The sequence below is a fragment of the Camelus dromedarius genome, chromosome 18 (genome assembly GCF_036321535.1).
Source record: "Camelus dromedarius isolate mCamDro1 chromosome 18, mCamDro1.pat, whole genome shotgun sequence".
Taxonomy (NCBI): domain Eukaryota; kingdom Metazoa; phylum Chordata; class Mammalia; order Artiodactyla; family Camelidae; genus Camelus; species Camelus dromedarius.
This window is the reverse complement of record NC_087453.1, coordinates 12,832,941-12,851,079: the sequence shown is the minus strand read 5'-3', so window position 1 is coordinate 12,851,079 and position 18,139 is coordinate 12,832,941. Positions and strand designations below refer to the sequence as shown.

The following is an 18,139-nucleotide window of genomic DNA, read 5'->3' as shown; positions in this document are numbered from 1 at the left end:
CCAGTGACTCGGCAGCGCGGCTGGCGGTGGCTGCGCAGGCGCAGGGCGATGGCCGCGCCTCTCAAATGCCTGGCTCCCGCCCCTCGCGAAGCACGTGCACCTGACGTCATTTCCTGTTATTCTCTTGGCTCACTCCTTCCTCCGCAGTGAGTTTGCTCGGGACCCAGTTTTGGGGCGTGTCTGCTTCCTCCTGTGGATCAGGTGAGTGAGTGGGCGTTATTCTTCACAGTCCCGGAGTAGCCTCCACTTGCCAGGGTCTCCTCGTGCTTGGTGCTCTAGTTGGAGTCACCAAGGCTGCGAATTCCGCGGGGTGAGCCCAGGGTTGGGGGCCTGCGCGGCAACGGAGCGCTTGGTCCGAGTCTCTTTGATGCCAGAATCTGGATTGCCTGCGACATCTCCAGGGCTCGGACACCAGCCCTCAGCCCCCGGGGGATCTTCCAGTGCTGCAGAGAAGCTTAGAGGTATCGGACACGGCCAAGACCTTGAACGTGAGGCCGGAATTGGAACTGAAACGCCTTCGCTTTAATTTCCCTCTAGGGCCTCAATTTCTCCGTTCTAACAGAGTAAGTGAGGGCATTGGACCGTTTCGGTGAATCTCGTTTTTTTCCAGGCATGGGCTCCTTTGAGAATCTGGTGAGAACTGTAGACCACCTCGACAGAGAAATGCACATGCATACTAAATTTTGCGAAAAGGTTTGGGCAGTTCTCCTGAGTTGGTGATTTTTTTAGGGATCTTTTCCATTTGAATGACTCCTGCCTTTGCTCAGATGGCAGGCAGAGAAGGGGCGGGCTGAGCAACAGCTGCCACTCCCTCCACGGCTGGGTCTGGTTCTGCTGACCTAGCCGCGCCCCTCCTCACTCACCCCGCCCCAGCTCCGCGTCTGCACTTACCAGAACTTCGTGGGAAAAGATGGCTTTTCTCAATACAGTGGGCTGGAATTGGTTTTGGCCCAACCCTCGTGTGAGGTGGTCGCCTGAACCGAAAGTGGAACCTCCCACTCCCCAGTCACCTGATAGGCTGCTGAAAATAGCTTAGTGTATACAACTTAACTACAGCCAGACTTTGGAAAGCCTGGCCCCTGTGTCTGGAAATGGAATCTACAGGTCATTGTGTAAGGTTGTTAAAGCATGTCGTGGGCTCTGGGTAAAACGTTTTAAATCCACTTTGTTCATACCAGAATCTTAATAACTGATAAAGGATTTTAAAAAAAAACGTGTTAATTGTGAAGTTCCAACATCAAACGTAATGATGCTAATAATGGCTGCCCTCTGCTGTGCCTCAGGCATGCACGTGTTTGCACGATTAATACTCCTGTGATTTTACTCATTTTACAGAAGAAAATGCCTGGGACTCAGATACTAGATAACTTGTTCTAGCTCCCCTTGTTCTGTGTCACACAGTGCTAGGAAGTGACTGAGTCAGGATTTAAACCGTCTCAAAAGCCAGGCCATCCACTGCTGCCCATCTCTCAACATCTCTTAGAAAATACTAAGAAACGTAAATATGATGCTTTTTTTTTTCCCTCAGAAGTTGCCAAGTGAGTTTCATCAAGACCAAATATGTGTTCTTAAGCTGTCATATGAAAATACTGCTTTGGATAAAACCACACATCCTTGAGGGCAAGGACTGTATCTAGATCAGTTGAATTCCCAAAGCCTAACACAGCCCTTGGCGATCAATAGGTGCTACGTACAGTTTTGGTGAATTCTTCATTTTGCCTTATTTCCGCTCACCATGGATGGCATTACATACTAAAAACTAAAAAGCTTTAAAATGCTTCATTTTAGGTAAGCATGTCTCCATCATAAAGTTAGATGTTTTCTGAGAATGTGGCTCATTACTTGGGTGTTTGGAAGGCGAGAACCTCTTAAGAGTAGTCTGTTAACTCACACGGCCTGATGTGGCCTGAAATTTCAAGTCTCTGCATACAGGCCTAACTCACCGTGTGAGTCACCTCAAGACTTAGAATGAGAGAGAGAAGGCACAAAACATGTGATCTGAGAGAACAAAAAGCCAGGCCTGCCTCGTATACCAGTAACACAGCATCTTTCTAGCCGTAGAAAAAGCCCTGAACTTATGTGGAGACTTTACATTCAGGAAATTGACTTGGTATCAACTCAATTTTTAATCCCCACGATTATCCACTTACAGATAGAGGCATGGTAGCGGGAAGTCAGTGTTGATCATTTTGGAAGACAGGAGTCAAGAGAGCTGTGTCCTGGTTGGTTCTGCTCTGCTGTGGGACCACGGCACCTTCTGTGTCGTCAGTTCTCCTTCGTTCTCTCCACAGCCCTTGGTGAATTCCTGCTGCTTGCCCAGTGCTGTGCAGAAGCCCTTGAGAAGCTAGTAGGAGAGCCCTGGCGGAAACACAGGATGCCATGTGGGTGCCCACCTGGAGGGATTGCCTAGCCAGCCTGGAGGTGCAGGGGGTGTCTCTGAGAAGGCTTCCTGGAGGAGGTGCCGTCTGAACTAGGTTTTGAATGTCAGGCATGGCCCCAGGAAGTGGGAAGGGATGCGATGAAACTCAGAGAGTCCAAGCCAGCTCATGGAGTGAATCCTGTTAAGGAGCTGGGATTGTGACCTTAGGCAAAATGGTGATGTGCCCATGGGCAGTTTATATCACTCTGGAAGCCTCTTAAAAAGGAGAGGGAGAGGGAAGCCAGTCTGAAAACAGTTGAAATGATCTAAATGAAGGCCAGAACTGAAACAATGGCTGGAGGTCAGTAAGGAGGCCACATTTTCTAAGGAGATTAGCAACACTTTCCAGGTCTGCTGGTCAGAGAACTGTTCGGCCCAAGTGAATGCGTGGCCAGTAGGCGGTACCATTTACTGAGGAAGGAAATTCAGGAAGACTGCAGATTTAGGGACTAGGGAGAGTGTTTAGTTTCGGGCATAAGGAGTTTGAAGTACAGATGAAAGCAGGAATCAGTTCATGAAAGGTCTACAAGGCCATGTCACAGGGTTTATCCTAAGAACCATGGGAGCTATGAAAGAGAAGAGAAATGACCAGATTTATTCTAGAAAGATTATTCTGGTTCCAGTGTGGATGGCACAGGGATCCAGGCCTGAGATGGCAGTGATCTAAAAGCAGGTGGCTGTGGGAATGCAGAGCAAATTAACAGACTGAAAGTTGTGTAGATCAGATTTGGTAAAAGGCTGGATGTGAGCAGGAAGGGCAGGGAGAGAAAGTTAGCAATGACAATTTGCTTTCTAGTTTGAGCAGCTGAACAGGTATTGTTGCCTGTGTCTAATGTAACTATTGAATCCAGTTGACAGAGAACAGATGAAGAACCACATTTAAATGGGAGATAATAATAAAAGCTAATACATTTATAGCTCTTCTATGTGTCAGAAAAACTCACTCTAATTCTCACAATAGTCCTATGAGAGTATCACGATCATCTTCATTTTCCAGATGAGGACACTGAAGCCAAGAGACGTTAAGTAACTTGCCTGAGGTCACACAGCTTAGTTAGTGGTGGAGCTTGAATTTGTACCGTCAGGCTAGAGTCTGTGCTCTCACACAGGCTGTGCCTTCCCATGACATTGTACCTCTAAATGATGAGCGCAGTTTGGACACATTGACCTTGAGAGATCTTTGGGGCAGCTGGGTAGAGGTATCTAATGAGCAGGAAGATACATGGGTCTCAAGTTCAAATGAGAGATTCAGACTGGAAAGTCATCGTGGAGTCAGCATGCAGGAGGCCAGTAAAGACACAGGGGAGGGCAAGGGCCCCCAAGGAGAGGTGGGAAATGGGAGGAAAGAAACAAAGGGAACCCTGAGTGGTGATGACCCTTCCCACTCTCTCCTACCTGTGGATGGAAAATGTTGCCTGCCACATCAGTAAACAAAGGATGTTGCAGCCATCAAGCCATCAGCCATTGCAGCCACCCCAGCTGTGCATCCAGAAGGGGTTCAGGATGGCAAAAAGCAGGATACAGGTCCTTGATAGTTAAGGTGCGAGGAATCAAAGGAATGATTTCAATGAGCTCAGACTCTTGCATCTTTCCATACTTAGGAAAGCATGCTAAATTCATTAACTTGAGATGTCTCATTTTCTAGAATTAACAGTAATCTTTTGATGTTCTGACTTTCTAGTTTTCGTTGCAAAACTGTATATCCTGGCCCCTCCCTTACCTCCTTGGAGCTGTCCCTCAGAGCCACCTGAGAGGCTGTCTTCCAGGCTTAAGTCCTCAGAAATTTCACCAAAAGCATAATTCTCAACTTTTAGGTTGTGCATTTTTTTCAGCCGACAAGCCACGACAAACCACTTAGTGGCCTCTTGACTCCCTGGACATCATTTTTTGCCCCTCACCACAACTGAAGGGCCTCCCACTCCTCTGTCTACCACGGGTCAGCTTTGTCAGCCCCCCTCCACTTCCCCATCTCCAGGACTCCAGAAGCACATCACTTGGGACTCCAGGTGCCTCCTTAAGTTATTATTTAGCCTTTTGCCTGTACATTTCTTGTGTCTCCAGCTAGATTCTAAGCTTCTGGAGGGTAAGACGTACATTTCCCCCCAGCTTTCCCCCTCAGCCTGTATTCCCCTGCATATGTAGGTTAAATGCCCCTACGCTGTGTGCTCCCTGGGCACCCCCACTTCCTCCATCACAGCCAGGGCTGCATCTTGTCTCCCTGGTACCCGGCACAGGGTCCGCAACAGAATGTAGTGAATGAGTGAGAGTCCATCAGTCAGTCAGTCAGTCATCTTGCTAAGCGAGTAATTACACTTGCCCACTGGCTTTTGAGAACCATAACTGGGGCCTTGTCTCCTTTGACTGTTGATTTTAGCACCAGGGCCCTTCACAACAGTCTTGTTTGGGGAGGAATAGGCTAGAGGTGGGGCAGTGGAGATTAACTGTGTTTTCCTGTCATTCTGTTCACAGCCCCAAAGCTATTGTGGTCTGTTATTTGACAGTTGTCTTCCTCAAACATTGGCTGACAGAACGGGGACTTTGGGATGCCTTGTTAAGTGAACTTACAACATCTCTTTGTGCACTGGTTCTGGTTAAGTCTGCGTCAACTTGAGTCCCAGGATTCAAGTTAATCCTCTGAGGTTGGGAGGAAATGGGAGGCTTTTCCTAGTAATTACTGATCACCAGCAGAGGGAGCCCTAGGACTGCAGAATCTCTTCCTCTATTATGATAAAGCCCTTCACAGTGTTTTCAAAACTTGAAGACCCAGGGTTAGTGAATCCCTCGCCTTCTAGCTCAAGTGTTCATTCAGCTTTGCAATTTAAACTGTGTGATGACATCAGGAAGGTATCAAGGCCAAAAAAAAAGAATCAAGCAGTAAAGCTACAGAGGAAAAGAACCTGTGAATAGTAAGGACTGGAAGGGAGTATTGAGCTTCAGGGGTGCTGGTAATATTCTGTTTCTGGATCTGACGTTGGTTACAGGAGCGTGTTCAGTTTGTGAAAATTTCATCAAGCTTTGATACAGTATAGTGTATCCATACTATGTATATGTACACACACAGACACTATATACATTTCTCTGTATCTGTATTAAACTTCAATAAAGTGTTTTTAAAACTGTTTTTAAAGTCTCAGTTTGTACCACAAGATGTATGTATTGAATTAGGGTGACTGTTCTTTTTTTCTCCTATAATTCTTAACCTTCTCTGAGTCACAGGACCCTTTCTGAAAAAGGCCCCAGGTTAAGAACTTTTGCAGCAGCAAAAGAGAGAAAATGAGCAAAGGACATGAACAGATAGTTCACAGAAAAAGAAATCAAACATATGAAAAGATGCTCAATTTCAGTCTTCAAAAGATGAATGCTTATTAAAAGAATACAGAGATAGCACTTTTAATCTATCTGGTTGGCAGCAATCCCAAAGTTTGACAGCACACTCAATGGAGTTGAAGTTAGAGGGTGGGACAGGAGGCAACAGGCTCTGTCAGTCATTGCTAGGGGGATTGTGAAATGACAGTATCCATCAAAATGGCAAGTCTAGAAATCCACCCTGTAGATGACATTTGTACATATATGTAATGACTTATGTAAAAGGTTAGCCAATCCAGCGCTAGTTGTAACAGCAAAAGATGGGAGGCAACCCAGGTGTCCATCCATCTGTACAGGACCGGGCACGTACACTGTGGTGCAGCCACACACTGAGTTACTATGTAGCTGGAAACAGAGCAAGCTCTTAGAAAAGATCTCTAAGAGATAGTAAGTTAAAAAAAAAATGCAAGCTAAGAATGTATATGTTTATCACTTGTGTCCGCATAAAGAAACACTGAGAAGATCGCTGAATACCAGGAGGAGCAATTCAGAGAATGGTGGGGGCGGGATGGGAGCAGCCAGGCTTTGTCACAGTGATTTTTGAATCCTGTCACTGTGTTACCTATGCCAGACAACAGTAACAACAGATTTAAGAAGCCCCGCTCTAAAGCTGTTGAGCTAAGCCTCTGCACTCTCATACTTATATCTGCCAACCTCACAATGGCTGGGTTTGGCTTTTTAAATTTGAATGAAGCCATGTCTTGATAAGAGACGTCAACTTTATCTACACTTGCACTGTTGTGTCATGGTTTCCTGGCTCAGCCTTCACTCCCAAGCATTCTTTCCTTGCCCTGTGTGTGCTCTAAACCAGTCTGCCCTCTCAAGTGTCAACATTTACGTATAATTTATGAGCACCTTAGCCTGCCTGAGGGAAAAAGAAAAGGTTTCATGAGAAAAGTGTGCCTTTGTCTTCAGATGCCATTGAGATCTTGTTCCCTGTCCTTTCATCTTTGCTTGTCTCTCCAGTCATTCCCCCCCACCTCCTCTTTTAGAAGGTCTTCACTCCAAGACCAGTCCTTACTGTAGCCTCACTTTGGTTCCTGTCTCTCGCACTTTCTTGGGAAATGCACCCCATTTTTTCTGTACACGCAAACACACATCATGTCTTCTCTTACCGTTTAAAAAACAAAAAGGAAAAAAAAAAAAGCCCACAAAACCCAAACCCACAAAGCCCCCTTCTGCCTGGATTCTCCCTAAGTGCCTGTCCTTTTCTCCCCTTTGGAACCATAGTCAGTGTCTCTCCTTCGATTCTCATTTTTCAAACTGCTGCAACCAGACTTCCATCACCACTGAAATGCTTCTGGCCAAGGGCAGGAGTGATGTCCTTGCTGCTAAATCCAGTGGCCCGTTTCTCAGTTCCTAGGTTGCCTGAGTTCTGAGCACCGTCTGACACTGGACATGGCTTCCTCAACTCACCCTCCTTCCGGCCTCTGTGGTCCTCACACCCAGCGCCATCCTCTCGGCGGCCTCTCCTCCTCCGTCTCCTCCCCAGGCTCCTCTTCTGCCCATCAGGCGCCTCGCCGCCCCATGCTTCTCATATCACTTCCACTTCCTGGATGATCCTGGGTCAGAAAAGAGAGAAATCTACTCTTGACTTGCTTGAGTGGAAAAGGAATTTACTGGAAGGATATCAGAAAGCTCACTCAACAAAAGGGAACACTGAACAGCCAAGCCTCATCAGACTGGGGACAGAACCTTTCCCAGGTGCCAGGAATTCGCAGGCAGCCTCTCTGGGGTATCGCCATCAGATGCCACGCATTTCTGACCTTCCATGACCCTCTGTGTAGGATTCAAGTTCCGAGGAGGGAAGCCCTGGTTGGCCCCATAGCAGTGTCAGACTGTATTGTCCACGACTCAGAGGTGCAAAAATAGGACAGCTTCTTCCATTTTCAACTGATCTCATCTTGCCCTTAAACTTCCATTCTCCCAACTCTAGTGGGTAGAGGTCTCCTGCACTCTCAAAAGTTCGCTCTATGCCACTTTGCTTTTATGAAAGACCTACATTAGTACCTGTTTTCACCAAAAAAAAGAAACCTGAAGAGGACTTTACCTTTCACGAAAAAGGTGAAAAGCAAAAATAGCATGAGCCTTTGTTTTGCCCCAAGTATTAGAGAGGCAGCACGCACCCCAAGGGCGAAAGAGGCACCGCCAAGCTCTCTCCCGGGAACCGCACTCAGCATCTTGGCATCAAGCCGCGTAGCTTTGCCCTGTGTCTGTGAACATCTGTGATTTATCTCAATTTATGTTGTGCCTCCATTAGTACATCACGTCCTAAGGAAATTGCTGCTTCGCTTTACGCTGTGTCAGCTTACGAAAGGTCTCAGGAAGGGGAAGGTAGGAAGGGAAACCTGTATTTCGGTCTCTTCTGGTTTACTGCACTCTGTCCTGCATAAATCCTCAGTAGTGCAGGCTTTCCTCCCCTCCCCCTTCTCCTCCCATTCTCTGTGGCTCCAGGATGGAGGGGGCAGATGAGCTTTGTGATTCAGAGACTGTTCCTTCCCCCAGGCTGTTCTTTGCAGCCACGTGGCTGCTCTGGGCTTGTCTTCTGCATCATGGATTCTGCTGGAACCCACCAAGGTGGGGCTGACCTGATTCAGTTCCTGAGTAGAATCATGAAAATTGCCGGTGTTCCCTGTCATGAGGTCCTCACAGCTTGTCTCCTGGGCTTTCCTCACCCATCAGTCCCCTTAGCACACCCACAAGATCTCTCCTGAGGGCATGCGTACCTTCCAGGTCATCTACATGGCACACAGGTCCAGGGGTCTGGGGAAGCTGCTGTTTTCCACCATATCATCTCCCAGAGCTGCTTTTATAGCTTAGGTGCCAACTCGGTGCTGCAGTATGGCCAGTGTGGGGCTTCCCTGAGAGGCCAGAGCTCCCCCTTGGCCCTGCTCTGGGATGTGACGCCCGCGTCCTCCAGGCCTGCCTAGGAGCTTCTCAGTCCCATGAAGTGGATCTGACCTTAGAACAGGGTGGACCAGAACACTTGCGTCTGAACTCCTGTCCTGCTTTTTCTCCGGGGCAGGCCCAGAAGGCCTCGTCCCTTCCTGCTCTATGGGAACTTCTCTTTAATCTTACACTGTGTCATCTCCTCCTTGTGACTTACAGAAAATCTCTGCCCTCTCACCCCCCAATTGTGCTCTTGATCTGCAGAGAGAAGAGTTTGGAACTAAGGAAACCTTTTTTCTGTTCCCTCTACAAAGCCAGATTTTAAGACTCTTATCTCACTGTGGACTCAAGAAAAATTTCAAACTCAGAGCCGAGCAATGGCTCCTTGGGCAGCAAAAGGCACTCACTGAATGGCTGGGGAGCTGCAGGCTTAATGAGGAATCAGGAATTAACAGCAATAAAAGTACATTGGTGTTGCCCTCAAGAAATGTTCTTTAGCTTGACAGATGTGCCCACTTCTTGGATGGCAGGGCACTTGGGCTGTTTCACCAGAACCACATAGAATGGCTGGGGAACTTCTTCAAAGGGAACAATGGGTGCTATGACCCGAAGAAAGGGATAGAGGGAACGGGCAGGGAGAAACAATAAATGTCGTCCACAGCTTTGGCGATATGTGCTTGCTGTTGACAACGTCCAGGTCTCCAGCTCGGCTGTCTCCTCACCACACTCCGAGTCCTGTATCCTGCTGGTCGTCTACGTGGACATCCCACAGACACCTGGTGAAATGCGACATGTTCAGAACTGAATGGGTTACCTTTTCCCCCAAAGCCTAGTCTTCTGGCCTTTCCTGGTCCCTTTCCATTTAATTGAATCAAACGGAATTTGATTCACGCCCTCCCATCTGTCAGGCTCCTAGGTTATTTAATAACCCCTGTACGTTGGAAGTGTTTTGTTTTGTTTTAATTTATTTATTTTTCTATTGCAGTATAGTCAGTTACAATGTATGAATTTCCGGTGTACAGCATAATGTCCCAATCATGCATACATATATATGTATATTCATTTTCATATTCTTTTTCATTAAATGTTATTAAAAGATGTGGATATACCTTTATAGGAAATTTAGAAAATATGAATAAGAGAATTGTACGTCCTTTGGCCCCAGCACCCAGGATGACCACTGTCAGCATTTTGTCATTGTGTTACGGAGTACTTAAAGAGTCAGGCTGGCTCTATTTTAGAAGTCCTGCTTCCCCACTCTTACTCCTCTGTGTGGCCTTGGACATGCTGCCCAAGCCCCTGTGCCTCCATTTACTGCTCTGAAAAATGGGGCTAATGATAGGACCCACCTCAGGAGGCTTGGAGAGAACTGAGTGATGAGATAGTGTCCTTCAAATGTTAGTCGCTATTACTATTATTGTTATTGTTATCTTAAATGTATCTATTTTAATTGCTGACGAACTGTGCATACAGTTTTATACTCTGCTTTGTTCATTAACTTTTGTAAGCATCTTTCATGTCACAAAATATTCCTAAAAATGTGATTTTAATGACTGAATTATAGTCCATCATTTAAATGGGTTCATAATTTCTCCTGTAGTTAACCATTCCTCTGTTTTTGGACAGTTGTGAGTTTGTGTGTGTGTGTTGTCTGTGTGTGCATTTGCTGTAATAAAGAACTCTGAACTGAAAATCTTGTTTGTGTGTGTGTGTATATATAAATATACACATTAAAAATGTGTGTGTAGATGTGCGTGTATGTATCTCTACATCTGATCGTGAGTCTGATTATTTGCTTAGAGTAGAATCTTACACCTGGAACACCTAGGTAAGAAGGTATGCCCTGCCTTTTATGCCTAAAAGAAGGGCTATCGCCCATTCACACACTCAGGGCCCACCTCCCTGCATTCTCCAGCAGTGACATGAGCTTGTTTAAATCTGCCTCCTGTCGCTACCACTCCTTCACAAGGTCACTTTTATTTACTGCATTTCACTGAGATGGTAGGAGATGGTCCCACACCCAAGGTGTTTCTGCATACATCTCTCTTCATAATGTTCATAAATTTACTGAGCAGTCCCATAAACTCTGGATAGATGTGTTAACTTGGTTCCTGCCTGGGTCCATTTTCCTGTGGGTGGAAATATAACCCTTGGTGTTGGCCATACATTGGGTTTTCTTGTTTCCCTGATTTTTTTTTTGAAAAGCCATTTAGGTTTTTAAAAATCGATACCTCTTTGGTGATTCGTATGGAGTCTGCCCTTAAGATCTGATCATGTAAGTGCCTGCTTGTTTTTCTCTGATAAGCTGTAGCAAGAAATTCTCAGCGTGGGCCTTGAGAAGCTGTCAGTATTTCAGGTTCAAGTCCCCCATCCTCTGCCTTCAGAATTTCTCTATTGCTCTTTCAAAGCACTTTCTCCCCCAGTGGACAGCCAGACCCAGGAGCCACCTCCAAGAATCATTTTAGCGCAGAGATATTCCTCACCACAGCCCAGGGCTCCAAGCAAAACGTATCCCAAGCTGACCATAGGGCCCCCAGAACACCTGCCATGGACTCATCTGTCCAGATGCCAGGGAAGAAAAAATCCTCAGGCTCCTTTCCCAGCTGTGAAACCTGAGCTCCGTTCACCCTGTGAATCTCCCAGGCCATCACAGCTTCTGCAGAACCTGGGGCTGCTGGCCTGGGTTCTGGTGCAGCAGGGCTCACATCCCCTCCACTGGGCCCTGAACAAATGGAAAAGGGGTGGAGCCCTGACCCAAGCCCCGCCCAGCCTGGCAAGGATGCCCTGAAGAAGAGCCCCGCTCCTCTTACTTGGGTCAGAGCAAGCTGGGCTCAGCCTGGAGGAAGTGTCCATGGAGGACTTGTCGGTCTTACCTGGATCCTCCCAAGGAAACGTCCCATGCGGCAGAAATGGTGTAGGCTTGCCTGCAGCCTCTGCCGATCTCCCAATAGCGAAGTTTCAAAGGGGGCAGACAGCTCCTGGCCTGGGGCCGGGTGGACAGGACCTCTGCTAGCAGTTCTGTGCATTTGACCTGCAACCCACTGTGATCTCCTAGGAAGCAAGGGCCCAGGTGAGGCTGCCTGGTCTAACGGGGCTCTCCACTCTCTGGAATCCACACAGTGGGAGGGAATGTCCAGCCTGTGAGGCCATGAACCCTGAGACACTGACTTAAGTGAGAGAGAGAGAGCGGCAAGAGGCTGCCAGAGGGAAGGGAAGGGAGTGATGTAAGGGAAAGAACACCCATCCACAAGTCAGGGTCTGAGTTTGCTCCTGCCTGGCTGTTTCTGTGGAACATATACATCACTTTACTTCTTTGGGCCTCAGCTTCCTCGCTAACTGGTTTTCGGATATCGTTCACTCTTTTCCAATTTGCAATTTTCTCAAATAAACACATTGTCAATTAGATAAAGCCGGCTAAACTAAATTAGAGATTTAAAATAAAGTTTAGAACCAGTCCTGTTCCTATTGGTTAGTTTTTCTTATTCAAAAGTAATAGACGCTCAGAACAGGGGAAAAAAAAAAAAAGAAAGAAAACAAAACAAACAAACACCACCAAAGGTCAGAAGATAGAGCCAAGCATACGTAGTTCACAGAAAACACCCATAATTCCACCCATCCGGAGACCACGCTGTTGGTGTCTTGTCTGGATCCTTCCAGGTAAGAGATTCTTTTTTTTTTTTTTAACATTTTTTATTGATTTATAATCATTTTACAATGTTGTGTCAAATTCCAGTGTTCAGCACAATTTTTCAGTCATTCATGGACATATACACACTCATTGTCACATTTTTTTCTCTGTGAGTTATCGTAACATTTTGTGTATATTTCCCTGTGCTATACAGTGTAATCTTGTTTATCTATTCTACAATTTTGAAATCCCAGTCTATCCCTTCCCACCCTCCACCCCGCTGGCAACCACAAAGAGATTCTTAACTTGCATTGTTGGATGGGCTTTGGAGGAACAGAGACCCTGGATGATTCAAAAAACTCCCTTTTGTGGGCCATTTAGGATGTTTCAGGTGTTCTACCATTACAAAGAATGCCATGCAGATAGAAGCTAGATGAAAAAGAATTAGAACTTAATGAGAAGGATTTTTTTTTTTTAATGGAGGCACTAGGGACTGAACCCAGGACCTCCTGCATGCTACCTCCGAGCTATTCCCCATCCCTAGAGCTTAGTAAGAAAACAAGAAGAAAAACCCGAACAATCTGAACACCTGACAAAAATACTTTAAAGGGCACAAAAGGAGGCCAAATTACCCTACAGTGCACAAAAACTACCACTGATAGACAAAGGATTGATGTTCATTTGCAGCCATTTACATTTAGGTCAACAAATATTTATTGGGCAGATGCTATTACAAGCCAGACCCTGTGCCACGTGCTATGAACGCCACAGGCAGCCCAGCCACTGACCTCACTGAGCTTTCAAACTAGTGGAGACCAACACAGAAATTATTTCCTGCACAAACAGTAGACTGTTTAGCCAAACTGGCTGCATGACTGCTGGGCCCAGCAGACCCCTGAATGATCTCACTCTTCTCCCTTCCTGACCCAGCCTCCCTGCCTTCGGGGCGTCCTGCATGTTTCAGCCTCAAGGAGAGGCCTCCTTCCAGCCCACATCAAATCCAGACATTGCCTCCAGGGGCCCCTGAATGAAGGCCATTCAACTTCTGCTTATTCTTTTCCAGGAGCAGGAAGCTGCCTACCCTCGACTCAGTCCCTTCCTGCTTGTTTGAAACTCTTCCTTATATTGAACTACAGCCTCCATCACTATAACATCCTCTGATTGGTCCCAGAACCACATAAAACAAGTCTGTCTTCTTCTCCAACCTGTAGATCCAGAGAGACCCTCTTCATGTGAAGCATCCAATCCCATGGTCTGTTCCTCAAGTCAGTACCCAGCGTCTGCGATGTCCTTCCATGGCAGGAGGGGCCTGCGAGCCCTCTGTTGAATTATCGACCCGTGAGCATGCCCAGACCTTCCAACCAAGTATCCCCGAACAGATGGCCACGGCATGGGGGCAGTGAGGCCCAGACTTCTGAGGACAGACTATGCTGGTGACACTAGAAGAGGTTCTGCAACCCTAAGAGGGGTGGGAGAGAAGCTGAGCCAGCTCTGATTGGAGGACCTGATCTGCTATCCTCCTCGCAAAAAGCCCACATGCCTTAGAGCAGTGCCTCTCCCACCGCAGTGTATGCTGATCTCCTGGGGTCTTGTTAAATTGTGCATTTTGACTCAGCAGGGCTAGGAGAGGGCCTGAGATTTTGCACCTCTTATAAGCGTCCAGTGATGTGCTAATACTTCAGACCACACTCTGAGTAGCAAAGCCTTAGGGCAGTGGAACCACAGTCTCCTGGAGGAACTTTAAAAATATGGAAAGTTTGGCTTACCCCAAAACTACTGATTCAGAATCTCCTGGTGCATTTATTCAGTGGGTCTCAGCCTGGACTGGACGTTAGAATCATTTGAAGAGGTTTTCAAATGCTGATTCCCAGGGTCAATCATCACTTGATATCCCTTCCTTGCCTCCCTCCCTTCCTCCCTCTCTTCCTCCATCCTTCCCTCTCTCCCTCCCTTCCTTTCTCTCTCTTGCTGCTTTAATTTAAAAAGCTCCCCCAGGTGATTCTGATGACCAGCCCCATTTGGTTGGGGACCAGAGGCAGTGCTTCACAGTCCTGGCTGCACATCAGTCACCTGAGCGCTTTACAACATGGTAGCAGTGTCAGGGCCCCCTCCTGCAGACCAGCTGAATGGGAATTTCTAGGGGTTGGGGCTAAGGGATTAGCATTCCACAAAGTCCCCCAGTCATGGGTGTAGCCCTTCGTGAAGAGCCTGATATAAGAATCATCTTGGGAGGGGAGGGTATAGCTCAAAATGCTAGAGTGCATACCTAGCATGTCCAAGGTCCTGGGTTCAATCCCCAGTACCTCCTCTAAAATACATACATACATACATACATACATAAATCTAATTACCTCCCTCCTCACCAAAAAAAAACCTAAAAAGAAAATTAAAAAAAAAAAAGAATCATCTTGTGATTCTCGATGGAAATACAGGTTACCACAGTCTCCTCACCGAACATTCAATTTTTTTTTTTTTTTCAGTTTTTGGGTGGGAAGGCAGTTTTTTATTTATTTATTTTTAATGGAGGTTCTGGGGGTCGAACCCAGGACTTTGTGCGTGCAGGACACACACGCTACCACTTGCGCTACTCCTTCCCACCTTCACTGAATATTCAAATTCAAAGTCTATGAGTGAGGTCCAGGAACCCGTACATTTAGCAAGTGCCATGGGTGATGCTCATGAGATGGCAAGTTTGGGAAACGTTAAGGTTGGAAAAATGATCCCCTGGATTGGAGTCAGAAAGACAGTGCTCTGGCTGTGTGACTTCTCACAGGTCACTTAGCCTCTCTGAGATTTGCATCTCCAGTGATAAAATGGAGATGCTAATAACTGTCTGAGGCAGGGATGGGTAAGATCTAGAGGACAGAGCTGTTGGAAAGTGGCCACCACAGGCCAGGGACTTACATCCCCTGCTCTGCTTTGTATTTAACTGGGGAGGCTGCAGGGCTCCATCCAATAGAATGTGGGCAGAAGGAGGAGTGCTCTCCTGGTCCGCTGCTCTCTCTCTTCACTATCTGCCCATTAGCTATTTGGATATCAATGCCTGGGTGATCTTGGAAGCCACAAAGGAAGGTTGCCAGAACTCCCTACCCCTCCCCTCACCCGCTGCTAATTGGACTTAGTGTGACTGAAAAATAAACTTTTACGTAAAGTCTCTTGTGATTAGGCAGTTTAGCTGGTACAGTGGCTAGTGCTATATTAACTAACACAGGGCCTCCAGGATGGTGGCAAAAATGAAATTATCAAGAGCAGAAGCTGTAAATGAACTATGTGAGGGCTTAGCTCGGACTCACAAGTACATTTTGTTACGCCTGCCCCAGTGTTCTTTTTTTTTTTTTTCCTGATTTATCAACAAATTTTTTAAATGAGCGACTTCACACAAACATCTGCATTTCCAGGTTTTTGCAAACCCGGAATAATGGGCAACCAGGTTTGCATTTCAGTAGGGCGGTAATTGACCGGAGCCAGAAGCAGCTGGCCTCATAATGTGGGACGCGTGTTCTAAGATTTGCCGCAGTCTTCACCACACCCTGTAGGTTCATACCTGGTTGGCCTCATATTTATGGCATTTCTCTGATCTCTGTAGCTTCCTGAGTCAGCAGGTCCTGATGTAATAGATGTAGAAGTTAGATGCATTTGCTGTTAGGATTTTTCACAGTGAATTCCTCTAGGTAGCTTCTAACTCCCAGGAGGGCCATTCATCCTGCCCAGAACTTGGAAGCAAAATCTCCTAAGTGATCTTCACAGGCTGAAGGACGTCACCCAGCCCCATCCCACCCATGTCTGTGACCATTTCAGCATCTGCTCTATGGCGGCAGTGGTACAAGAAGAGATCTCAGATGTGGCTGGGGGTCAAGTAGACCGAGATCCCAGCTCAAGTTCTGCTGCTTCCTAAATGGTGATTTGAGGTCAGACATTTCATGTTTTCTGAGCGTGTTTTCCCATCTGTCAAGTGTGGATGTTAATACTCTTCTCGTGAGATTTTTGCAAAGGATCTGGCTGAAGGACACAGACCATGTTAATTCCTCCCCCTTCTCTTGTAGTGGGAGGACCAAAACCAGCTTCGCACTCCACCCACATCCCTTGTAGTAAGGCAAAATCAAGTGGTACCTTTTTTTTTCAATAACTTTAAATTCTTTTTAAAAGATACAAATAATGTACTTCTACTGTAGGTGTATTAGTCTGATCTGGCTGCCATAAACGAAATCCTGCATAGCAAGGGCTTAAACAACAGAAATTTATCTTCTCACAGTTCTGGAAGCTGAAAGTCCAAAGTCAAAGTTCTGCCAGGGATGGTTTCTGGTGAGACCTCTTTTCTAGCTTGTAGACAGCCGCCTACTCACTGCGTCCTCGGCATGGCCTTTCCTTGGTGCTCGAAAGAGGAGAGAGATCTCTGGTGTCTCTTCCTCTTAACAGATACCAGTCCTTTTAGGTAGGACCCCGCCCTTATGGCCTCATTTAACCTTAATGACCTCCCTAAAGACCCTGTCTCCAAATACAGTCACACTGGGGGTGAAGGTTTCAACACATGAATTTTTGTGGAGATGCAATTCAGTCCATAATGGTAGGAAAACCAGATATTCCAATTAAGAAGAAAAAAAAATTCATCATCTCCTCTTGCGCTTGTCTCCATCTACCCCAATCTAACCACATAAACCACTTTTATTGACTATCCTTCCATAATTTATATATATTTAAAATTGAATTGTACATAGTTTTTTCAGTAACCTGATTTTTTTTCATTTTGCATTTATAGTAACCTAAGCTAAATAGAAATTTTACAGTAAGTTACAAAATTGTAAACTGGTTTTTTCTTGGGGGGGGCAATTGGGTTTATTTGTTTAGTTAGTTTTAGAGGAGGTACTGGGGATTGAAACCAGGACCTAGTGCATACTAAGCATGCGCTCTACCACTTAAGCTATAACCTCCCCTCATACCCTGTTTTTAACTGTAACCTTCCTCATTTAATGAATATAAATTGTTCCATAATATGGATATACTCTAATTGATTTCTCTCATCCCCTGTTGTCTGGACACTCAGAATTCTATTTCCTATGGACTTAGGTGTTTGTTAGCTCTTGACTTTGGCCCAACAATAACTCCATCTACCTGAGCGTCAGTTTCCTCGTCTGTGCTGTCAGGATAATAGCAATACCACTTCAACTGAGGCAATGACTGTGAGGTGCTGAGCACCGTATCTGGCATGTGGGAAGCCCTCAGAACTGTCATTATAACCACACATATTCCACGTTATGCTCTGCCAGTAGTGAGCCCGAGTGAAATGTTTCCCCGAGACTCTTCATCTCACTGTGCCCTGAGTTCACATTCAACAGCAACCTCCTGCTCTGAGTCCATCCCTGGCTGTCACAGAAGAAAGGCAGGAACCTCACCACCGGCAAAGGACATCCAGCCCCTGGTGTGAATTAATACCTTGGAATGTCAGTATGTACGTTTTAGGATTTTTCAGATTTCTGGTACCCAAACTGTTACTTTCTTGCTTAAAACTTCCAGTGACTTCGCAGTGCCCTCAGCATGATGTGACAACTCCTAAAGGTATCTTAACAGGCCTGGCGTGGCCGCTCAGCCTCATCTCTCACCTCTGCCTCCAGCAACATGAATGGCCATCCGTCCCCCAAACTCACCACTCTTGCTCTCACCTCTGGGCCTTTGCACCTGCTCCTCTCTCTACTTGGAGACGCATCCCTTTCCCTGTCTTCTCAACAGACTCATGCCTTCTTAGCCTCAAAGTCTCTGCTTAGAGGTCCCTTCACGGATGTCCTCTCATTTACCATTTCAGTGCATGCTGGTTGAAGCTAACTGGCAGTGCCCACATTTAT

The 18,139-nt window shown here is 46.4% G+C and overlaps 1 long non-coding RNA gene across 1 annotated transcript; it reads left to right on the top strand.

Annotated features, from left to right (window-relative positions):
- The first annotated feature begins 94 nt into the window (after positions 1-94).
- Positions 95-5,540, top strand: LOC116147376 (uncharacterized). Its single transcript, XR_004130903.2, has 2 exons — positions 95-201; positions 402-5,540. It is a non-coding gene; the product is annotated as an uncharacterized LOC116147376 (long non-coding RNA).
- Positions 5,541-18,139: the final 12,599 nt, after the last annotated feature.